At 33.6% G+C, this 26,132-nt stretch overlaps 1 long non-coding RNA gene across 1 annotated transcript in view; it reads right to left on the bottom strand.

Annotated features, from left to right (window-relative positions):
* Window positions 1–76: 76 nt before the first annotated feature.
* The window catches only part of LOC120596818 (uncharacterized), a 171,117-nt gene continuing 145,061 nt past the window's right edge, over window positions 77–26,132 (bottom strand). The window contains exon 3 of the long non-coding RNA XR_005651236.1: window positions 77–1,392. This is a non-coding gene — a long non-coding RNA (uncharacterized LOC120596818). The remainder of the gene's footprint in view (window positions 1,393–26,132) is intronic.

Below are 26,132 nucleotides of genomic sequence, written 5' to 3'. Positions count from 1 at the left end.
TGTAAAATGCTAGTCAAATGATATATCCAGCCTTTTTTATTTGTACATAAATGTTTCTTATATCCTGAAATATAATTCTTATAATGTTAAAAACCTTTAAACTTCTTACATTACAAATTATTTTTTCCTAACTCTATTGGCACATTTTTATGATCAGAAATAGATAGAAAGAACATTGGCAGCAAAAGTTGTTAATTGCAAAAAAAAAAATGGTTGTTAATGGCTTATTTACTTCCTTTTTGTGCTCATGAAAGAAATCATAAACATATCTGAGTTTTAGACAGAATTAAGTTCTATCTTCTGGTAAATTGTCCTCTCCTTTATTCAACTTTACCCATGACTTTGTTTCCTTTCTACATAGCTTTGCAATTACTGTAATTATCTGTTTATACTCATATTGTTTTCTGTTTTCTAGTATCATATCCTTCTATCTTGATGTTAGGATTATGCTTAGTTATTTCAAAGTACCAAAGTACCTTTGAAAATCCTAACAATTATTTGAGCACCTAATCAATATTTGCTAAATAACTAAAGAAGCCATATCTAAAACTTGGTCATCTAATAATTTGGCTTCAAAAGTTATTCCATTTTCTTTATACTTTTTTGTCAAATCCTTTAACAACAACCTACATTATTAGAAGTCTTATTCTAAAAATCAATCTTTATTTAATCTGTCTGAACTTTCTCTTTATTTTCCTTTTATTTATTTAACCTTAGTCTTTTTAAAAATGTTTGAGAAAAGATAACTTATCCTTAAGAAGCTTAGTCGCCTGGATATTAGAATACTTATGCTGTAGTTGTTCAGGGTCTAGTGGTGAGACCACAATACATTTTCTCAGTTGCAAAAGCACCACCAAACACATAAACCATGAAAACTGAAATGTATGACTTTCTTCAACCATCACAAAGTTGTTAACAGCTAATGTGTTCAGGTAAAGCCACAGTATGATGTTACTGGAACTTTCAAGAATGCTGTAATCAGAACTTAAATTGTGTTTTGGCACTGGCTATAAGTACGACCTGTGGTATAGTTCAAGCTGATTTTAGGTTCACTGCCCTTGCATATTTTCCTGATACTTGAAAGATTCTTTTTTTTTCTTTTATTATTTATGCTATCTGATTAAGAAAATAGTGCTTTATGATTTGGGTTCTGTAAAAGATTTAGTCTATTAAATACATATATGATGAAAAATCTATACCTTCTATATCAAATGAAAGAGAAAAAGCAAAAAGAAGGACATTGAAAATAAGTGTTCACTTTGAGTCACTAATGAATCTGATATAGCGCAGGGAATGGTCACAGCAGCAGCAAAAACAACAGTGTTATCTGAACAAGGCTCACCTGACAGCAATGCAGAGTTCTTGGCTCCTGGGGGAATTCACTAATGGTGTCTGGAAAAAAAGAAAATATATTCTAGAACTTTTATCTATCAGTATTTGTTTTAGAGGGGTAAGGTAGTCTATGAATTAAGAACCTATGGGCAAAATTTGTTGTTAAATGTCAAACAAACACTGATTGTTTGGAAGCATCTCTTTTCAATATTGTTCAATTTTCTCATATAACTTACATGTCTTTGAACAGAAAAACATCAAGCATCACTTGATTATACTACAGCAATTATGAACGTGGTCAATTGGTATATGTACTTCTCCCCTAGAGGACATGCATGCATAAAGAGGATGGCAGAACAGAGCTTATTTCATGTCTTGAATCTCTAAAAAATTAAATTTGATCCTATACCAAGGCTTACAGGCATGTTTTTGTAAAAATTGAGTAGCCTCTAAGCACTTTATATATTGTGCTTTTTAAAAAAAGGATTTGTCTACTAAGTTTTCTATATTAGAAAAATTACATATTATGAACATGAGATTTAAAAGAACTGGCCAACAACTGAGTCAGGAATAAGTTCCTTGCCTTTTCAATATCACAGATACAGGTAGATTCTGAAGTTGATCAGGGAAGGACAAAGAACTGGCTTATGAATAGAAACTATTTATTTTCTTCTCAATGGCCACACTCTCAACAAGAGTAAGAAGGGCATGGGAGATTTTCTCCTTTGTGAAATATATTAGTTTGTTTACCTATTTCTGGTTTGTTCCTCTAGAGAACTTATGTAAGTTATTATCCCATATCATCAATTAGTCCCTAATAAATAAAATCCAGGTTTCTGAAAATATTAAATTTTGAAATGGTTCTATACCAAGGAAAAATGGAACTCTTTGGTATTTAAGTGAGCATTGAAAATACAGAAACACTTACCTGGAAATTGAAGGCATCAGGTACTAAAAGTGGGAATAAAGAGTTGGGCTATAAACAAGTGGGTTATTTGAGCTAAATAGGGAATATGGGCTAATTGACATTTTACCATGTGGAATAAAATAATTATTTCATTGTGATATCTGAATATGCTGGACAGTTAATCCAAAAAAAAAAAAAAACCTTCTAGATAAGGTGTTATGAGAGTGAAGAAGACAAAAGAAAGAGGAGTAAAAAGGAGAAAACAAAAGCCAGAAATTAGAGCAGCTGTACAATCTAAGGAATTCTGCTATGACTTTGTGTCCCAATTCAACATCTCTTTAAGGTACAAAGAACCTCTACTATGAATGCGACAATGTGCTGATATGGAAGCCTACTCAAGAGCCTACATATGAGTGATGGCAAAAAAATTTAAACATTTCAACACGTAAAGGGTGATACAGCATCAGGTCATGTAGAACTCAACCAATCATTCTCAAGTGATCTGGATAGTCTGCGTTTAGTAGTATTTTGGCTTTAACGGGGTTCAAACACTTTGTATCTTTGAAATTTTTTTTCAATTAAGTCTTATATAAAATATAATATCTGAAAGAGATAAAAATGGAACTTCTTAGGTTTGGGGTGGGAGGTATAATTGGCAGCCCCAAATTCCAGCCACTATCAGACTTTTTTCCTTCCTTCCCTATGTGGTAGCTCCTTAGGGAAGACTTGTGGCATTGCTACAGCTCTGAGGACCCACATAACTGAAATGTTTTTTAGAATTTATATTTTTATTTTATTTTTTTGTTTGTGTTTTAATTTCTTTAAAAAAATTATTGGGGTAACATTGATTAATAACATTATACAAATTTCAGGTGTAACATCTGCATACTCTGCATGTACTTGATGACTTTACCCTCTTTGTCCTCCCCCAACGCCTTCCCCTCTAGTAACCACTGTTTTTGTCTATGAGTGGTTTTTTTTTTTTCATTTCGTTTGTTCATTTGTTACTTTTTGTTTTATATCCCACATGTGAGTGAAATCGTATGGTTCTTGTTTTTTACCATCTGACTAATTTCACTTAGCATAGTACTCTCAAGATCCACTTAAAAAGAAATGTAGGCATTTCAATCATATGGATTTAAAATACTTTCTACTCAAATTAAACCTACTGTTCGTTGATTCCCCAGATTCCTAACAAAAAGACATGGCTTGATGATTGTCAACATCTAGTTAATATGGCAGACTAAAATAATGTTTATCACTGTTCTATTCCTTAACACAGCTAAAGTGAGAGCAAATCATCATCATCATCCACAAAGATAAAAGAAAAAAAAAAGGCAATGTTACTAATGGGGAGATAGAAAGTTGAAATCTGTAGGTCCCAACAAGAAAGTGATTCATACCACACAATCGCAGAAAGTTTTGGAAACTGAAGGCATCAGATACTGAAAATGGGAATAAAGAAAGACATGGGCTATAAACAAGTGGGTTATTTGAGCTAAACAACTACCTTTCATTTATCATTCCAGAAAACAGAAGGTTTAATCTCTAGTGACACCTCAAACTCAAAGATATCTTCCTGTAAAAAAAGATTAAGAGAAAGATGTACTTTCCTGTAGCCTTCTTTCTCTATTTAGCTGTCAGGACACTGGAAGTGGGTGTTTTAAAACAGGGCAGAGGCAAAAGGAAATCTTGAAATGGTACTCTGTACCACTCCAAGAGAGCAGCCAGTCTAGAATGTGACAGAGAATTGGAGCCCTACAGGAAAGACTTCTCCAGGGATGATACTTCTCCTTATTAGTTTTATAGTACTTTAAACTATTATGGACATGTATGTAGAGAAAAATAAATTTTATTAAAAATATAGAATACTCAGTGCCTGGTTACCATTCAAGTAGAGAGTAACAGAAACACAGCTTTTGAAAATAATAGATTACCTTCTCAATTGTGTCTTTTCTTAATTAATAAAAAAACCATTCTGTATTTTTGATGATTACTTTGAGAAGTATAGGATAGAAGTGATAAATTTACAGGAAAGTAAAAACTAGTCATAGCTAGTACTATTGTCATGGATAATTCACCCATAGATAATCTAGATTGTCTTTTACCATTCAAATAGAATTCCTCATTTGATCATGTATTGCTCAAATTGGATTTTTGGACACATTAAGAGAACTAATGTTAAAAAAAAAAATAGCCAAATTGTATTTCTTTACACACTGCATAAATAGATTTTGCCTCTTTAAAGTCTAGAGAGGTTATTTACTTTCTGGCAAAACCATCTGTAAAGATTTCCAACTAGAAATGTATTTTGCATGATAACAGGTTGAAGTCATGAATCACTTGGTAACTCATTAGAGTGACTAGCATCAAAAGATCCCTTAGGAATTTAGAGAAAAGGTAGTTAAGCAATTAATGAAGTTATTTAAAATCCTGATATGGTTGAGCCTGCTTTGAAGACTGCTAGGGATTAATATTTATTTAATAGATTGTCAGTTTCCATGCCAAAAAGAGAAATGTGACAGAAGTCACCCTAGTCTAAATGTAAAAAAGGTAGCCCATTTGCAGCATATTTTATGGCAGTAGTTGACACCATTAGAGCCTGTACCATTATATCACCATACAAAAGCCATCACTCTCAAGCTGAAATTAACATTGCTGTTGATTTCGATTAGAACTGGCTCTGAATGCAGCAATTCTCTGCAGCGATTTATATTTTAGTAGCTGCCATCTTGCACCAGGAAAGAACATGTCAGAGTATAACTGCTCTCTGATGAGACATAAGACATTAAAATTGATATGAGATGACAAAGTGGGAGAACAGCATTTTAGGAGTAAAGTTTTCACTTGAGAACAATCTCTGGTCTGGCTTCATTCCTGAGACTCCACTAATCTTTACATTTGATTCAGCAACTAGTTCTTCCATTGGAAAGGTACAGGATGTGAGCCTGGTGTTATATAATTAGCCCTTATCTCTTACATCAAGTATTGAAAAAGTACTAAGAAGAGCTCATTTGTAAGACTAAATGATGGTCGAGTTGACTGACAGAATGAATGTTCTTCCACAGACATGTTAGTAGTTTTCTTAATTGTATCAAGATTTATTTTCATATGTTGTAGCTAGCCCCACCTACTTTTATCATTAATCTCTTTTTTAAAGCAATGTAATTAAATTTTTTTTACCCTGACATCAAGGACTATAATCTCAGAAAATTTCATAATATTTGATTATATCATTTATTTTTTAACTACCTTTATCCCTGAAAACACTAAGAGCTCTCTAAAATCTCCCTTTTGGCTTTCTCTTGCTCATCTATGAAGCACTCAGAAATAGGGCCACTATTAAGAGATAATATATATATATATGAGTTTAAACTTTGGAGGGCAAGGACTTTATCTTCTTAATTTTCAAATCCCTAGCATAATAACAGACACCTGTATTAATGAAGTGTTAAAATTTATGGTAACATTATTATTAAACATGAATATTAAATACCAATAAATAAAGCATGTTGGATTTGATTCTTGCTTTTGGGTCCTGAACAAAACGTCTTCTAGGACTGAGACATATTCTAGTCCTTATGTCCAGAATGCCTTTTTACTAAAAGGGCTCACATTTACTCTCAAGGACTGCACACACTCTTCTCTAATCTTTAAAAAAAATGGAGCTGCTACCAAAGATTGGTAATCGTCTCTATTATATTACTTCTAGCTTGAACATCCCTTTGTTTAATGCAAAAGAAATAAAAATAAAATAAAATAAAAATAAAATCTTTAGCTTCTAATTAAGGAACAATGGCATGGTAGTAACCATGGTGGCAGAAAAGTAAGGCTGGAGATAGAGTGCTTTTCTCAACAAAAGGCGTTAGGCAAGTGGCTGAGAAGGGTGTGAGAGGTAAAAACGAAACTTTTACAAACGGCAGCCAACTGTCGTAATCTATCTCTAACTCCTGTATTATAAGGTCAGGATCTTGAAGTACACGGTCAATGCCCTGTGAAATGTCTTATTTATAAAGCAAGACAAGTCACAAGTCAGAAAACTAATGCAAGCAAACAAGAATTCTTAGTTATGTGACTTACTCGAAAGAAAGCATTTCATGCCATAATATCAGTTTACATCTAAGAATAATCCAATGTCCAAATGCCAAAATAATGTCACCTATTTATAAGCTAGAAAGCCTATTAGGTTCATCCCATGGTAATCATTTTTTTCTCGTGTATTATAAAAAACTGTGAAAATGTGGGTATATCTGTATATACTATCCCTTTTACATCTCACTATCGTCTTCCCAACCTCTCATTTAACAATAGATAAGCCAAGGTTCTAGTGTTATTGTCCATGAAAGAAATTATTTTGTGTCTGGATAAAGATAGTTGTGTAAAAGGATAATTGTATTACCGTAGTCAAGAGAAAAGTTCTTAGTAGGATTCTCACCAAGCAACAATTCAGAGACCCTCTTTATTTGTCTGGAGACTTTGTACCTCTCACCAGTGAGTCTACCAATAAAGATTAGGAGATATTTAAAACTCTCTCCCAGACATCCGAATGTCCAACTCTCTTGTAGGTGTGTTTTCCTCATCTCTTTGGTTATTCCTTTCCTGATCATAACAGTGGCTACCAGCTACAACGTAGTCTATTTTGAATACCACCTGAAATTCTCATCCTCTAAATCTTCTCATACATTGCTAATTGGTCTCCAGAAAACTACTATTTAAACATGGAATTTTATCTTTTTGACTCCGTCTCTTGTCTAACATTCCTAATCAGTTTCTAAACAACCCTCAGGCTTCCATTATATCTTTCTTTCTGTGAATATAATACTACTCTTTTAAAAGGCATCTTGGATTCTAGTCTTTTCCCCGCTCCCACCTATCTATTTACATTCTCAGTATAATCTTTCTGAAATGAATCTCCTGGTTACTTCACTCCTTGCACATCATAGCAGACACAATACTGTGTTTACCACACCACATCTTCTTCCCAGGCCATATTTCCCGGCCACTAGATTGGAACCTTGTGACTGAATTCTGGCATATAGGAATGTGAACTGACTCAATGCATCACTTCTGATGATTGCACATGAGAGTCAGCGTGCCCCTGCCATCTTTCTCTTTCCCTTCTTCGATGATCTTGGAAGCCCTGTCTTCAGATGGCACCATCATCGGATGTAGGGAACCTGGATCTCCAACTCACTGGACTGAGGAAAGGCCACCTCAGAGCAGACTTTTCATGAACAACAAATAGTCTTTTGTACGAAGTCATTGGCTTTCCAGGATTTGCCTGTTGCAGAACCTGGGTTTACTTACCCTATTATTCTCAGGAAATTTCAGTTCTAGAAAATAACGTTACTCAGACATTTAAGGTTCTTCATGATATGTTCCTAACCAAGGCAAATAGTGATTGGGTGACAGGACCTAAGCTTAGCACTTTACATCTCTCATTCACCTTTTTAACAACCAAATGAGGAAACTGAGGTTGCAAGAGGTTAAATAATTTGTACTAGTTTACGCGGCTAACAAAATGGCTAGGACTGACACCAAAACCCACACTCCTTCAGCTGCACCTGATTTTTCTCTCTCTTTTGCAAGTTTCTCTCTTAAAGATGTTTAAAAAACTTGCTCTATAGTCCAATGCACTTGAGATTGCAGCATGCTATGCCTTTCTTTAGCTGTCGGTCTAGTTACATGTAGGGCCTTGGTTGCCTGGGAGTGATTAAAATACCTGAAGAAATTCTTTATGATTAGATTTGTCATACAATGGAAAGGGATGCAGGTGAATATGCCAGTGCTAAGCTGGACATGAGGTTTTCTGCCATAGAAATTTCTTGGGCTATAGCAGGTCTATCAGAAACAAGTCTTACTGCTCTGTTAAAGGATATTCTGAGCCAATACACATGAAGGAGCCTTAGGAAGTTATGCAGTCTTACACAAATGTGAAGTAGGGCTCTCCATTTACTTGCTCCCTGAATCTATCTGGAGTGACATCACCTGACCACTGAGGCAACAGACATTTGGACCCTGAGTTTTGGATTCATTTCATGTTTCCATTAATAACTGGCAAAGCACCATGGAGAGCTGTAATAATCCCAGGGAGCTGTGTAAGCCACTCCAAAGAACGACTATTGGTAAATGGCAGAAACAAAGCAGAAACGAAAGCTCATCGATAGTCCTGGGCAGACCCAGTTTGTAGGGTAGAAGCAGGCCTCGTGCTCGAAGATGCATATTTTGAAATGAAATCATCCTCTTTCATTTATTTAAACAGAAAGACTCTGTTAGTAGCTACGCAGCTTTGACCGGATATAAAATTTTCTATGTGTCACTTGGCATAAGGACATGCAGAAGTTTCCTGATATGATATCCTCGTAACTTGGAATTAGTAACTCCCACCATGCAACCCTAGTAGGATCAAGTGCTAATGAAGAAGATGCTCTAATAATTAGGCCTGGAGCCCACTGAATGTAACACCTTCCAATTAGCACTCCCCAGCATGAATACTGCCATTATCATTAAACAACAAAGACAAAAATGGGTATCAATTCACATAATAGAAAATAATTGATGAAGTTGGAGGGCGTGATTATTTGTGATTACTTTACAGTCATGCACAGAAAGTAAGAGAACCACAGCTAGTGGTTAATCTCTGGCTACCTCTTTGAAGATAATGAAATTGGCTTCCTACTGATGATTATTCATTAACAATTAATTCTTTCTCAGTGATCTGCCTCATTTTCAGCTTCTCACTACAAACATGCAATGGAATAATTACAAGTGGAAATGAAAAAGCAATTAGTGGCAGATAATGCCAACATCTGATTAAAAAAACAGTAGAACAGATTAGCGGTTCTATAGCTGCAAGTCTGCTGCCTTCAGCAGGGAGGTGTAAGTCACCCGGTTATACTGCACTTCAAGCTGTGCTTTCTCTTTTATTGCTTCCCCTACATCATGGTCTGCCACATTAAATGTTCTCTTTTATTCTAGGGGGCATTGGCTTGTTGTAAATACCTTCTACAGATTAAGTAGCATTTGGGATGATTTGTGGTCCTACATGCTGAAATTCTAAAAGGCACTGTCTCCTCATAAGACTGAAACTTTATCTATATATTTTTCTTTGGGGATCACAGGAAATATTGTCATACATTTCTCTACTTTTGTTTCAACTTAACTCCTGTTAAGTGTCTTCAGAAGAAGAAAAGTATGTCCCTAAATCTAAAACAATCACCTTCTTTGAGTAGTTTAGCACTTTTTCTACCTGCATCCATGGTTGCTTTGGGCTTATAGATCGCTTTCTTGCCTTGCATAAAGTGGAACATAAACTGACAGTTTCTGGATTTTTACTTAATATTTATTAAGGGTTAAGATAGTTCTGGCTACTATATAAACAATCCCTCAACAAAGGGCTTATAATTTCCCTGTTTTCAGTGATCCAGCTGAAGTGTCAACACTCCATATGATATAAAACTATATGGGGAGTGTCAAACCATCAATTCTAAAGGCAGAAAAGCAATTCTCTTTTAAATAATTTAGAAGACATGTTAATATGAAGGTCTGATAAGATTTTATCATGGAATTGACAGGGTGAAATGTAGACCAGAGCTATTTTAGGAAATTAGGTTTTGAAAAGAACTATGCACTTAAAATCATTTAGTTATATTTTATCTTACCAGATCCACAAAGATCAAAATAAAGAAAGAAGGTATAAAATTGAAATAAAGCAAACTTTGATGAGCTGATATCTAGCTGATAGATACAAGTATCATGTTCCTCATGACCAGTTAAACATCTGTTCAGATTGGTCATTTCTTGTTCAGTGTGGCCGTGAAGATTTTGAATAACACCCCTGACTATAAATATTACTAAGCATTTTTTTATACCTAGAACCATGTAGGAGCATCAGTATTAATTAGATATTGTATCCACGCCTTCCACAAGCTCAAAATCTTGTGGGATTGAAAAAATGAGTGTAAAAAATGTGTTGATTGTTACATTTGTTGCATTTACTGAGTATAAGAGGGAGTTCAACGAGGTACAGGCAGGAGCAATAGTGACTTAAGAGACTTCATAAGCAGATGATGCTTGAATTTAGCCTGAGAAGGTGAAATAAATAAATATGCATATATTTATTGCAGAGGACAACAGAGCAAAGGGCATCACCAGACTAGAAGTGGAGAACATATGAATCAAGGCACAGAGGTAGGAAATAGCCTGGCATGTCTGGAGAATGCAAGTGACTAAATACAGCTGAACAGCAGGGTTTCAGGATGATGCCTGCAAAGAGAGAAGCTGGAGAGATAGGTAGCTTGCTCATGGAGGGCTTACATGCTAATAAATTCAACTGTATAAAGTAAAAAGGCATCTGCTTCCTTGGGAAGGTATCTATTAGGACAATTTTTTTTTTATTTCTACAAAATTTAAAACTCACAGACATACATATATGACAAAAAATCTCTATAAAGCCCAAATGTCTTGACTTGTAAAACATGGTTGTGAATTTCTTAGAGTAAAAACATAAGGTGATTAATAAGGATGATGATGTTATCTTGGTAATATCTCTTTAGGATCTTTATTCTGAAAGACAAAAAATTCTGTCACATTAATGGGAAAAAATCTCTGAAAATTAGTAATAGGAGTATACCTGTTATAAATTAATCACTTACTTTGACTTTGTAGAATGCAAAGTCTAACAAGGTCTCACTTACGAGGTATGTGATTTTAATGAAAGTTATTTAAAGCCCACATGCCTCAGTTCTCTCACCATTTAGCTATATATATCAAGGAGCTTACTCAGTGCCTGACACTAGAGAACAGGATTAATAAACCACAAACCTTTATCTGCTTATGAAGCCTCTCTAAGATTAATAAACCACAAATTTTCCTTTAGAAAATATGGTTAAATATAACAAAGATAGAACCAAATGGAATGAAACATTACTGTTTTTTAAGATAATGATAGATTGTATGTGAAAGTAATGGATCACATTTTAGCAAACCCTTCTAGGTACTCACTAACATATCTATGTTTGGAGAGGTGATGACTGAGGTGAGAGCAGGCCATGACAAAGATAGGGACCATTAACCTTAAAAAACTTTTCTCTCCGATGTGGATCAACAGCATTTTTAAACTCCCCCATTGAAGCCAAGAAAAGAGAAATGCATGATTTTAACAGACTTGAAACCTAGGGTGTCATGGCTCTTCTTGACTTAGATTCTCAATACTATGAAAAGTCCAGCCAGCATTAGGAAGCTGTTTTTGAATTGTAAAGTAAGCACCTAATCTGGAGAAGTGAGGACTAAAGAGTAAGACAGGCCATGAAAGAAATGTTGACCACATCTTACTTAAAGGTTTGTGTTCTCTGCCACAAACCAATACGAATCAGAGATGCCACAAAAAAAGAGGAAGCTCAATGTTTCTTCATTATCATCATCAGTAATATTGTTATTATTATTATTATTATTATTATTTATTGTTTTACCAATTTCCTTTGCTTAGTGCTTGGACATATCTCTAGGATACACTTACACTGTAGGTAGTTTTAAAGATCATCTATATGCTAATGATTTCAAATTTATATCTGCAGCCCTGACCTCTACTCTGAACTTGACTTATGAATCCCACTGCCCACTTGGCATCTTCACCTGAAGACAAATGAGCATCTCAGATCAGCAGGTTTTAAACGCAATTCTTGATTCCAGTTTTTCCTCACATCTGTCCTTTCCCCTAAGATCCTTTCATCAAAGAATGACAATGAAAAACCAGGAGTTGTTCTGGACTCTTTATCTTATACTCTACATCTAATATATCAACAAATATTATTTACCTTGAAAAAGTATTAGAACCTGACTACATCCAACCTCTTCCACTGCTACCCTCTCTTACAAGCCTCTGTTATCTATCACATTCTGCAATAGGCTTCTAACTGGTCTCTCTGTTTCACTCTTGTCTACCATCTCCACTGACAGAGGAATCCTTTAAAATGCAAATTTTATTACTTCTCTATGCAAAAGTCTCAAAGTAAAATCCAAAGTCCTTGCCATGATCAGGCCCTTTCTCATTTTCTACCATTCTTTCCATTATTCACTCTTACCTTTCTCAGGGCTCTCTTTGTTCAGGGGATGAGAGAATAAATTGGTTCAGGAGGACAGCCAAGAATTCAGTTATAGACATATTGATGTTTATGTACTTTTGACATGTCCTAAAGATGTCAAGAAGGCAGTTGCGGTATGGATCTGGAGGCTTAGCAAAGAGGTCTGAGCCTAGAGATATATATTTGCAAGTCATCTGCACAGAGTGTCGTTTCAAACTCTTGGTATGGATGGCCCAGAGAGAGGAGATAAGGGACCTAGGGCCAAACCTTGAGGAACTACAACATATCAAGGCCTAGTGGAGGAGTATGACATTGTAGAAGAAACTGACAAGTAGTCCCCCAAGAGGTAGGGGAAAAATTGGGGGAATGATTTGGTAGAAGCCAGGGAGGTAAGAAATGGGGACAGGTGGTATCAACAACTCTTTTGAGAAGTTTGGTAGTGAGGAAGAGATGAAGCAGTTGCAGAAGAAAAATGTGTGGCCATGGATATTTGTTTATTGGTAAAATTTGAACATACTTAAAACTGAAAAGAATTACATATTTGAAGGGAGAGTAATAATAAGTAAAATTTCAAAAAGAGGGGAATAAATAGTATCACTAGTCTGAGAAGGTGGGATGCTATGAAATCACAAGCACATCTGAATAATTTTTGAAGCTAATAACTTAGAAAATAAACATTTAAGGATTTTTCAAAAATATGTAATGATTGATTATCTAAATACAAGCCTTATACCTTAAAATTACTAGAGAAGAAAACAAACAAATCTCAAATAATACAGCTAAAGAAAAATAAACAAATGATGAGAAGCAAATAAAACTAAAGGACAAAAGTAAAGTAAAAAAGAGACAGAGAAGGAGTGGGAGGGAGGGAGGACCAGTCTATTAAAAAAAGACAATAAAAATGAATAGGATAAATCCATTACTGAAATCAAGACATTCCAAAAATTTGATTAAAAAAATTAAAATCTACATGCTACATTTATAAGATCTATATGAGACACATGTAATAAAACAAAAGCAACTCAGGGTAAATGAAAGGAAAATGTTGGACATTCATTTATTTATGAAACAAAAAGTTTAATTTCTTATAAAGATGGCTACGGCCTATAACGAAAGTATAATCATTGTAACTGTAGAATGCTAAATAACATAGTAGCAAAATATTTATGAAGCAAAGCTAAAAAAAAAGGAGAAAAATAGAAAAGTAATAGGAAACTTTACCATAGCTCTCTATCTTATAAGCAGATTAAAAAAAAAGAAAGGATAAAGAGGACATGAATAATATCATTAATAAAGTTTATTTAATAGTTACATCATGAGTTCTATACCCTACAAAGAGGAGATTCACCATTTTTCCAGTGTGTCTGGGAAATTTACCAAAAAAAATTGTAATATGTAATAACTACAAAACAATCATTACAATATCCTAATGAGCCATTTTCATAGATCAAGGTGCAACGAAACTCTGTAACATTAGCTCAACAAACTATTGGAAGAAGCCATTTGCAAAATGTGTTTTAATATTAATATGTCAAGGATAACAACAAAGGTGGCGTTAGCCAAGTATTTATGGAGATATTTATCAAATGAATATTCATAATTTTCAGAATACTTTCAGTTACTTCTTTCAATGATTGTTTTACAAGGTTATTCAGACTAATATAATAATCTAGCTCTCTTCGATTAGGGTGTATGTCCCATGGATTCAGATCCACAACCATCATTCACTTTCTATTTCATGCAGAATAATAATGGAAATTTGCTTACCTTGAAAGGATAAGTTTAGTTTAGTTTAGTTTATTCAAAGGAGAGAAAACATAACATTAATATGCTGATTCACAAAGCTAATCCAGATGTGATGTTTTCTTCAAGTAACTACAGAAAAAACATAATTGTAATCAATGCTGATATTTTCCCAAAGCTGAGAAAAAGCAGAGTACTCAATTTGCTTGTCCTTAATGTGACTGATAAACTTCATAGCTTCATTAGGTTATTTTCCTTAAAATTTTTAAAACATCCCTGGTGGTGAGAGCTTCCCGAATGCAAGAAATAGTGAATAGATCTTGTTTCCAGTAAAACAGCTTGAATACGGAACACATTGTTTTAACTGGATACCATCGCCTTAGCATCATCTGTGCATAACCTAGTACATCACTTGCATGTTATTATTTATCTTATAGTTATCAATAATTTAAAATTTTCTTCTCCAGTTGTAAGAGTTCATAAATATTGGCCAAATAAAATGTCTCTCAGGCTCCTTTATTCAGCTCATATCTGACAAACATCAAAATTTCAGCCAGGTTGCTAATATCAGAGAATCCACCTTAGAGTCTCCAGAGACTATCATGGACATTTTCGTACTCAGGATAATAAATGCTGCTCTACATTTGTGCCATATCTGTCATTGTTTGATAAATTTGATTGTATGTGACAGAGTTGCCCGATCAGATTTCTTCCCCCTTGCTTTGTCCCAGAGAGCATCAGTTGCACTGTTTCATAGCAAAACTATAATGGCTGTCTCATAAATTACTTGAGAATCTCTAACCTTAGTTAGCAATTGAACTCAACACTAAAAACAAGGCTTCCATGACTTCTGCAATTTCATCTCCTACCATTCCGTGCTCTGATTATGTCACTTGAATGTTTTCCTGCTTTGCTTTAAAAAATTCAGTAATTCCCATGATAGTCCTTGCATTTCAAAACTGCTATTTGAGACAGTACTTTATTGCCAGAACTTTGAGTGCCCCTAAACACTCTATACCTAATGGAAGAAGTTAATGATCATTGTCAGCCCACTAAAATCCAAATTTCAAATAATTTTCATTGTATTTGATTGATACTGTTTTCTTTGCAGCTGATGTTTTTACAATGGTAACTGGTAGTTTTGGAGGTTCATCAATTTGTTCTTCTGATCTCATCACAATCACCACTGCACCTAGATTTCCATCAGCATCTTCAGCATTATGTTTTAAAGGACTTATTTATAAAGCACTGACCCATGATAAATTCAAGAGAAAAGGAAATCAAAGAGTATACAGTCTCAATTGCAATTCATAACTGATCTTTTGTAATTTAAAATGCTGTGTAGGTGCATCACTGAAAAGAATGCCATAATGACATAAAAATTCAGAAACAAACTCATGGATATGGAGAAGATGGGAGACTTGAAGGATATTGGGCAGAAAAGAGGAAAGATTAAGAAGTACAAATTTCCAGTTATAAAATAAGTCATGGGGATAAAAAAAATCAGTATATGAGAAACCATGTTAGTGACCAATCTATATTATACTTACATCCTAGCAGTTTAACTTCTAAGGGTTTTATTAGGACACTGGGGAGGTGCAGCTATATATTAAATGTTCAAGAGCTATTTGTGCCTAGGGCCAACCACACTGAACAGTGAACTGCATGCTTTGCAATGTATGACTTATAAAACCCTTAACTTCATTAAAAAATATTTACTTTTAAATACATGATAAAAGATTATTCACATTAACAAACAATATAATACTTATATAGGCATATTTTTAAAGAATTATATTCTTTAGTAATTAAGAATGTAGATATCCATTCTCCTTTTCTTCCTTTCTTTGTAAATATATATTTCTCTTACAAATGGATGCATACTTTATACACCTTAAAAATTGTTTATATAGTATAACACAGTATAATACTGACTGAGTTTGTATTATGGTCTCACTATATTCTATCCTGGTCACTAGAGGTGTCCTCTCCATACGTCGGTTTTTTAATCTGTAAAATGAAGTTTAAAATAGTATATATATCATAATGATATTATGAAAATTAAATGAAATTATACATTTAATTATATACATATAATTAAATGAAATTATACATATACATTCAATAAATGTTAGGTACTATTATGATTTTAATAGCATTGTTATTTTATTATATTGTTTCATTAATTATTTTAAAACTTCTATGTCATTCCAAACTATAAACAGTGAAACTTATTTTATTAGTTTTCTATTAATCACATTTGAGTTGTATCTCATCTTCAGTATTATAAAAATGCTCTGGTGCATATAATTGTACATTTATCATTTTGTACACAAACCAGTATTTGTAGAGGATACATATCTAGAAGTCAACTTTCTAGGTCAAATTTTATATGCTTTTCATATTTTAATGTATGTTGTCAGATTGCCCTTCACAATGGCGCTATCAATTTACTTCCTAATAACAATATATGGCAATGCCCATTTTCCCTTGCACAGGATGTTGACATTTTAAGGTATTTTTTAAAATGACATCTGAAATGAAACCTGATTTAAGAAATATTTTGGTGCTTAATTGAAAAAATCACAATAAACTGATTTTGAATAAAAAAATCATCAAATATTTTAGATGTTTAAATGTAGATCTTAGAACTCTTAGAGAATTAAGAATAAATATGAGAAAAGTAAGAAAAGTTATCATTTAATTTCTCCAATATTTTTTCTATCTGATTGGGAGTACTAATATTTCAATGTCTCACAAGTTAATTTCATTAATTTATTACTTGAAAATGTTTATTTTTTTCTATAGATCATTTTGGATCACTTTATATTCAGTTAAGAAATAAAAGTAGTGGAACTATGGTATTATAATTTAATTTATACAACATTATTTTATTATTAACTCATTATTAAAATAATTTGTCTCAAAATTGGACTTTTTTGATTACTGATCTGTGAATTCCTATAGACTATGATTATAAAGAACTAATGATGAAGCTCCTCAGGGCTCTTTTGTCCTTTTTCTAGTGAGATATGTTAACCCTGGGTCAGGGCATGAGTTGTGCCAAAGGAGTGTGCTGTCTGAGGCTTTCCTCTCATTATTAAGAACAAGAAAAAATAAGATGTCCCAGAAATTTTCTGGCAAGGCCATAGCGTGCACTCGCAGTGAGGCAAATTGAATAAAACTGACAGTATAATACCTAGGCAAATTTTTAAAAGATAATTCTCTAGATAGATTGGGGATGAACGTTTTTTTCTTTTTCTTTTTTTTTCCATTTGTGGCCACTGACGCTTTGAACACCTGCTTCCTCTCCTGGCTTTGTTACTCTATCAATAAAGAAAGAGATTCCTGTTGAGGAGTGAGAGGTTCAGTGCCCACAAATATTGTACCAAGGCATGATATTGTAAAGGGAGAAAATCAACTATAATATAGCTTTACTTAAAGAGATATTGTTCAGGGGAGTTTTCATCTTGGAATTTTTCCAGATGTCATCTTTAAAGGAAAAATAAAGAGGCAAAAATTCAGCACTGTGAATGAAAGCCTTCTTTGGAAATCCTCCTTCCTTTATGATTAATATTAGCCTTATCATCTCATAAACTCTTCCTGAATAGGATTGATAGATGATAGAGAAATATACATGTAAATACAGAACAGGTATGAGCTGATGAGACAGAGAGAGAGGGCCTAAAAATAAAAGAAAGTAAGAGAAACTGTTAGGGAAATAATAGCTGAAGGAAAGGATAGGGAGACTACATGACTCACTGGAAAATAAAGCACATTGTCAGTAATATTTGCAAATGTAGAGTCTCCAATAATGGATAACAATGAAACTACCCATGTCATATGCCTTCTAGGGATAATCTGTGTGTTCATCTCCAAAATGACATCGTTGAGTAATATTCTTTTTCTTAATCTTCTCTTTTTAACTTAACTTGAAATAAAATGGGGTAAATTTTAAAAGACAACCCATCAAATTGTAAAATGGGTATATATGACAGAGAATCTTTATCATGGAAAAAACCGTTTCAAGAGACATTTAATATATTAGACTAGATATTTTTTATATTTGACTCTTAGTCTCAATTGTATCCATATTCCCTAATTCTGTGTTTATTTCTGTAAGGAGTAAAAAAAAATGAGAAAATAAAATATTCTTGCTATATTAAAAAATTTGGTAAAATATTAGTTATATGTTGTTTTATTGGACATACTATATACAAAATATTTAGGTTTTATTGCCCCCTAAAACAAAAATAAAAATCATGATTTCTTTAATTTCTTTCTCTTAGGCTCTATTATATCAGAATATAACACCTAAAATGATTTCTCAATAGGTAAAGTTGTACCTAAGCTCAAAAATTCTATACGAAAAAATTAGCCTGACACACAAAAGTTTTGTATGTGTTTACATATGTAAAATTAAATATCCAAACCAGGAAAGAGGAGGGGAAAAAGAAATAGGTTTTACAGCTGCTGTAAATCAAAAGCATACTCGACTTTGAATAAAATAAATCCCTGAACTGTCTTGCTATAAGCAAATACTTAATCTATGCATTAATACTGCATTTCCACACTGTGCTAAAAGGTACTAATTCTCATAAGTGACATCACTAAAGTGGTCTTTGTCTCTAATGTGTGATTTCCCTGGTCTTTTATCACAACCAGACATCTCTATGCTGTGTCTCATGATCAACAAGAGAAGAGACAATGAAGCTAACAAGATCACCCAAACAATTAAAAAAAAAAAAAAGAAAGATGTTTGTGTACATCGAAATTCGGAATAATGTGAGGCCAAAGCATCACATTAGAAGAGAAAAAAATGTAGATGGTGCTGAACACTGATAGCAAAAATCTTGTCCTCCTACTAGAAAAAATAATGTAGTTATTTTTTTATTTAAAGTGACTGTAACCATTGCTTCGAATAGAGAAACTTAACCACTCTCATAATACTTTTAAGAAAGTAAAAAAAAAGATATTGAAACTCACAGTATAAGAAAGGACAACTCAAAATATGCATTTAAGGGTTTGCATCTCAGAATTTTCAGCAGTGAGTACTGATTGCAAAGGTGTTGGCAAAAAGCATGCAGCCGGTGTGATGCTGATGACATTTGCCATCTCCTTTTTTAGAGTCTGATGTTGGTATCGCTTTTTTTAAAATTAATTTTTATATTTCAATTACAGTTGACATTCAATATTATTTTATATTAGTTTCAAGTATATAGCATAGTGGTTACACATTTATATAATTTATGAAGTGATCCTCGCAATTAGTTTAATACCCACATGGCACTATACATAGTTATTACAACATAATTGACTATATTCCCTATGCTGTACTTTACATCCCTATGACTATTTTGTAACTACCAATGTGTACTTCTTAATCTCTTAACCTTGTTCACCCAGCCCCCCAACTCCCCTTCCATCTGGCAACCATCAGGTTGTTCTCTGTATGAGTCTGTTTGTTTTGTTTATTTTGTTCTTTAGATTCCTCCTATAAATGAAACCATATGGTATTTGTCTGTCTGTCTGACTTATTTCACTTAGTAAAATACCCTTTAGATCCATCCCTGTTGTTGCAGATGGTAAGTTTTCATTCATTTTTATGGCCAAGTAATAGTCCATTGTATATATATACCACTTCTTTTTTATTCAATCATCTGTTGATGAGCACTCAGGTTGATTCCATATCTTGGCTACTGTAAATAGTCCTGCAATGAACATAGGGGTGCATATATCTTTCTGAATGAGTGTTTTGGATTTCTTCAGCTAAATACACAGAAGTGGATTTGCTGGGTCATAATGTACTTCTATTTTTAACTTATTGAGGAACCTCCATACTGCTTAGTGTAGTGGCTGCACTATTTACATTTACATTCCTGCCAACAGTTCACAAGGGTTCCCTTTTCTCCACATCCTCACCCACACTTACTTCTTGTCTTTTTGATAATAGCTATTCTAACAGGAGTGAGGTGATATCATATTATGGTTTTGATTTGCATCTCCCTGATGACTAATGATGATAGCAGATCCTCTGCCCATTTTTTAATTGGATTGTTAGGTTTCTTGGTGTTGGGTTGTATGAGTTCTTTATATATTTTGGATATTAACCTCTTATTAGATATAAGATTTGAAAATACTTTTTTATATTCAGTAGGTTTCCTTTTCATTTTGTCAATGGTTTACTTTGTTGTGCAGAAGATTTTTAGTTTGATGTAGTCCCACTGGTTTATTTCTACTTTGTTGCCTCTGCTTTTGGTGTCAAATCTAAAAAATCATTGCCAATACTGTTGTCAAGGAGCTTACTCCTATGTTTTTTCCTGGGAGTTTTATGGTTTCAGGTCTTATGCTTAAGTCTTTAACCCAATTTGAGTTAATTTTTATGTATGGCATACGACAGTCATCCAGCTTCGACCTTTTGCACGTGGCAGTCCATGTAGCTTTTCTCTTTAGTGTTTTCTTGGCTATGTTTGTACATTTATTTTTCTGCATGAAATTTAATATCAATTTATCTAACTTCTAAAAGTATTTGTTGATATTTTTATCTTTCACATTTTATGTACTTTTAAAAATATATTTTTTTATATTTTAACCTGAATTTCATTTCAGAGTGTCTTTAGTTATAACATGGAAAGTGTTTTCTTTAAAAAGTACAATTTTTAGAATAAATAACATCAATAAAAGCTATTCTTATATCATTGTAAAATAGTTATTTCAATTTCAAAATTATGTAAATAACATGTATTGAGCCTACTGTGTGTTAAAAACATTACAGGGTTTCTTATTTGATAAAATCCTCACAAACATAAAGTACAAATTATTATCTAGTTTATAGATGAGAAATCTGAGGCATATAGAGATTATGCAACTTTTCCAGGACATTTAAGCTGGGTCCATCTAAATTCAAAGCTGATACTAATTGAAAATATGAAATATTGCTTTATTTAAAATGTACCTTGTGTCATACATAATTCCAAAAAGTGAGTACATTTGGTTTCACTAGTGTTATATTAAGCTGAATACAGATACAGAGATGATTTTTCTGAATGTGATTTTACAAGGTCAATGACCACTGGAAAGACTGATAGAGTCTAAAATAAAATAATATCACGTGGAGACTCAAGAAAGTTGGGTTTCAGCCTGGTCATCATTATCGCTTAGCTAGACACATTTTCTTGGGATAGTCCCTCTCTGTAACCCGCTTTCTTCTACTGTGCAACAGGGTTCACTCATTTTAGTACAAGAACTCTGAGATAAAGAAATTTTATCTCAGAGAAACTTTATCTCAGAGTTCTTGTACTAAAATGAGTGAACATGTGTAATAATAATACATGAAGTTAATGGAAATATTTGAGCCAATGATTTCTAGAAGCCATTTTAAAAACTGACCTGGTAAATTAATATAATAGCTTCAGATAAAAAGACAATTTAATCACAGGTCTCTTTAATCACAAACTCTTCTCTCTAGATCACTCTACATCACTTAGTACTTGTTATTCTTTTTTAGACTAAGTCAAAGGGTACCTAGATGGTCATCTAATATGTTCCTGGAACACTACATTTCTTTAATTTAGAAATAGCAATACTAATATGTGCTGCCATATAGATAATATTCATCAGAAGGTCTAATAATTTCAGTTATTTTAATATACAAAAAGTCTACTAAGAATTTGGAAAGAAAATTTTTACAAAATGTATGTGGCTTGCTTTCATTTTCAGTACTTCCTATTTTCATTTAGCTTTTTCTCACGGGACTTGCATACTTCTGCTTCTAATATGAACATCTGAAATACTAAATAAACTTTCAAGAGGGTCATTTCTTATTTTGCCCAAACTGCCTTATATATTTATAGTTTCATTTCTGGTATAACCAGTTTTGAGGAGGAATTTATTATGAGTAGTTGGGGAAGGAGATTTACTTTTTCCTTAACATAGTGATTTTCTAATCCATAATGTATTTTATTTGGAGATTTTTTTGAATGATTTGTTTCTTTAGGAATAAAGTCTTATAAACTCATGAAGCATGTGACTTGCTTCTCTTCCCTTTTAGGCATTTTTGTTCTTGCCCCTGTCATGACATTATCATTTTCCCAGGATCTTAACTCACTTAATTTAGTTTTTCCTTTCACTATGCCCTCTCCATCCCTATGGCCCTTATGAAAGAGCCACATCCATTTAATAGGAGAGAAATATAAGATATATAGAGATTACACAACCTTCCCAGGGGATTTAAGCTCAGCGTGTCTAAAGTCAAAGCCTGTGCATGTGAGAAAGTCATATATCTGTCACTTCCACTCCTGTCTGGGCTACCCCAGTTTTGATCTTTATTACTTCAAAATTAAGCTAGTCTAGCCTCAGTGTAGCTCCCTTCTGAGCTACTGCACATATTTTCATGGCCCTACACACAAATTTCCCCATACTACCATCTCTCTTCCTCTAAGCTCTACCAGGAATATTTCTTTGTTCTCTCTGGTCATTTATATGAGGGATTCTCACTTTGACTCAACGGTTTGAATCAACTTAGTAGCTTTCAAACCATATAAATTCCTGGGCTTCCCCTCAGACCAGTCAAATAACATTTTCTTGAGTGGGACCCGGGCATTCCCTATTTTAATGTGCAAACAGGTTTGATAATGGAAAGCTTAAATGTACACATTGTTGAAATACCAGCCTGAGTCCCACTTTCTGAATTATATCAAGCCATTAGGCTCTTATAATCCCCCGAATATCTATATTACAGTTCCTTATATTTCTACTATTATTTATAATAATTCCTGTTTTTTTCATTCATTCATTTTATACTTGAGTACTTTCAGAAGTGCCTATTGTAAAAACTTACCTTCTGTCTGTTACATATCTGATCTCCATCTACTTGAAACAACCTTGAAGACATAAGTAATACCTTATATTTTTTCTCTAGCCAAAACAGACCTAATGCAGTTATAAGCTCATATTAGATCTCAGTAAATACTTTTGGGAGAATAGCTACAGTTTTATATTGTATTCCTTTAGCCATCTAGCTTTTCAGCAAATATTTACTGAACCGCTAATTATGTGGAAGATACTTTGATACTTTTTTTAGTTTTAAAGAAAAATCTTGACTTATTAACTGACTGATAGATTACAAATATACTTCTTTTATGGCTTTCTGTTTTAATGTTTTTAAAGTAACTTTTGCTCTTTTCTACACTGGACAATGCATCCTAATTACTTAATTGTATTAAATACTTCTTATATGTCAGACATTGTTCTGAGCCCTTTGCATTTATTAATTCATTCAATCACCCAACCTTGTGAGATAGTACCTTCACAGGGAATACCTTCTGAGAGGAAGAATGACTTTGCCCAAGGCTACTTGTACAGTAAAGAGGCAGAACTGGCACTCTTGTTCAGACGGCCTGGCCTCAGAGTCTACCACTGTGCCCTCAGCAAAGACAGTTCCCTAAAGAGAGAGTTTTCAAGTAGAGCAATATTGCTTTAATTTAAGGAACAGAGCCATAGTTTACTTAGATCTATTGAGTTATGTGTAGTTACTGACTTATTGGAAAAAGTTTAAAATAATTGTAAAGCAAAAACTGCCATTACTGGTATTAAAAGTGGTTCTCACTCAAATGTCACTAATGAGTAATATATTTTGCAAGAAAAAAGTTCTAAGAAATCTCAATAGCTTATAGAAATGGCCTAATTATTTTAGAGTTTGTCACTTTAGATTATTAAAGGATATTCTGAATCTCTAAAACTGCCCCCAGATGAGGTTTGCATTTTTAAGTGGCTGGGAGCAAACTTCTCTCTTCTAACTTCACATTTCATGATTTTTTTTTCAAAGAGGAAAAAGCAAAGGTTTCAGTTACTAAGTAAACAGTCTATAAATGTACATCCTGTCTAAAGAAGCAGAGAATATGAAACCAGAGGATTCTCAAAATTTAAGAAAGGGCAGAAGATGTATAGCCATTTTATAAATTCTTTTGTTCTCTAGACATTTTTATTTTACCTCCCTCATATTGTGTTCCTCTCTTCCATTTTCCCTTCCTTTTCATAATTTATTACCTTTTCTATATCTCTTTCTTCTGTGATTCATTTCTAAATCCCTTTTGCAGCTGTGAACAAATTTTTCTTAAATGTGTATCTTAAGACATTATAGAAATTTTTCAAAATAATAAACATTATTTTCTTTTCCTCATTTATCTGCCTTTTTTATCCATCTCATTCTGCCCATATCCTCTTTTTTGTCCATCTGCTCCACGGTGAAGTCTTCATATCTCACTCTCCACATATGTGAAATTGAAAGCATCTCCTTGCAGAACAAACCAACTCCTTGTTAGGAACACATAATTTGTTAGGAGTTAGGAATTTGGTGCTTCTTCCTTGGAGAGATGTCAATACTGTTCAAAGCCCAGCACTTAATAAATTCAGCATCAAGCTTCTTATGAAGCACATTTAAGGTACAAATTAAGAGGAAGTAGATTTTGAGTCTGATATTTAGGCAGAATTGATCAATCAACGAATAACAACAAGTAGTATGAAAACTCTCAGACATACTACCAAACTATGGATCAAATGGGCATCGACATTTTGACTGAATGGTCTGTAAGTGACTAGGTAGGCATTCAGAGTCTAATCAATCCTGAACAGAAAATACTAAAATAATTCATATTGGCAAAGAAAAATCAGGGTAGCTTGTTCTTGGACTCTATGACCTGGCTGTTTAGGACAACTCTACCTAAATGTGGCTTGCTTGTGGAAACACATCCTATCCAGGAACTCTACCAAAAGTTAGGTAGACCAAATCTAAGAAAACAGATATTAAATATGCACGGTAAATAATACGTAGGGCACTTCCTACTCTTGTAATCAAAGGCAGAAGATGTTGATTACTAAATCACAGGCAAGCCAAGTATTCTTACCTTTCCAAATATGGAAGAAGTACATAGTGCATGTGTGTGTGTGTGTGTGTGTGTGTGTGAGTGTGTGTGTGTGTAGTGTCTGTGTGTGTGTGATCAGTATACTGAATCAGTATTGTCTTTTTTGTCAAAGTTCTCAAGGATCTTTGAAAGAGAAGCCCCAAACTGTCGGATATAAATACTTCCACTTCACATCTAAACGCAGAAATACAACTGAGAAATGAGAACTCTCAGCAAGAACTATATTCATGCATATTTACTTCACAAATATTTACTGGGCACTTAATATGGGATTTGCAAGTCACTGTTAGGTTCTAAAATCAAGTTGTCCTGAGGTTCCCTGTTCAGTACTATGAAATGTTAACTATAATAAGATTAATAAGTCTTTTGCAACATCAGCTGAATAATCCCTTTGCAGGATAAAACTGTATTCGTATTTTATTTATCCAAAGAAGTAGCACATTTTCTATAATCTAATGGAAATTTTCAAAAGCCTCGCTCATAGCTGTCAAGAGATGGAGAAAACTAGAAATAAATCCATAATTGATCATCTTTTTAACTGGTAGAGTCACATCACAAATAGGCACTAACATTGTTCTTTATCAACACTCACATTGCTAACTGAACACAAACTATGAAGCAAGGAAATGTGCTTTCCTTACAGACCTCACTTTGTCAACATACCTCAATTGTTTTAACACATGCTCCTCAAGATAAGAAGGCACACCACATTACAGAGATATATATATATATACTCAGAATTGGTACAACAGCTTCAAACTGTCACTAGAGCTCTCCAAACCGCAAACAGTGCCTCCACTATGCAGGGAGAGCAACTAAAGTATTTTAAGCAATTCTCTCACACAATGGTTTCTTTTCTGTTGGCTGTTAGAGCCTCTGCCTTGGATTGAAGGTCAAGGAAACTGTGAGCTGCAACCTTTGATGCCTCTCAGCTGCTGATTCCTGTGCGATCCCTCCCAGTCATCCATAACAAGACCCTGAGGTACATGCAACTGTGCTTTGTGCTTTGGGTCCACACCGAGTCAAGATGCAAAGGCTCTCATTTCATGCTTGGGCTTTAATCTATATTTTAATTGTTTCAAAAGCAGTATTTAACTAAGCACATTAGTACTTCTCAGTTTAAACCATGGCACTTGCCAAGGTAAA

Source organism: Pteropus medius, unplaced genomic scaffold (genome assembly GCF_902729225.1).
Source record: "Pteropus medius unplaced genomic scaffold, Ma_sr-lr_union100, whole genome shotgun sequence".
Lineage (NCBI taxonomy): Eukaryota > Metazoa > Chordata > Mammalia > Chiroptera > Pteropodidae > Pteropus > Pteropus medius.
This window is presented reverse-complemented; position numbering and strand designations above follow the sequence as displayed.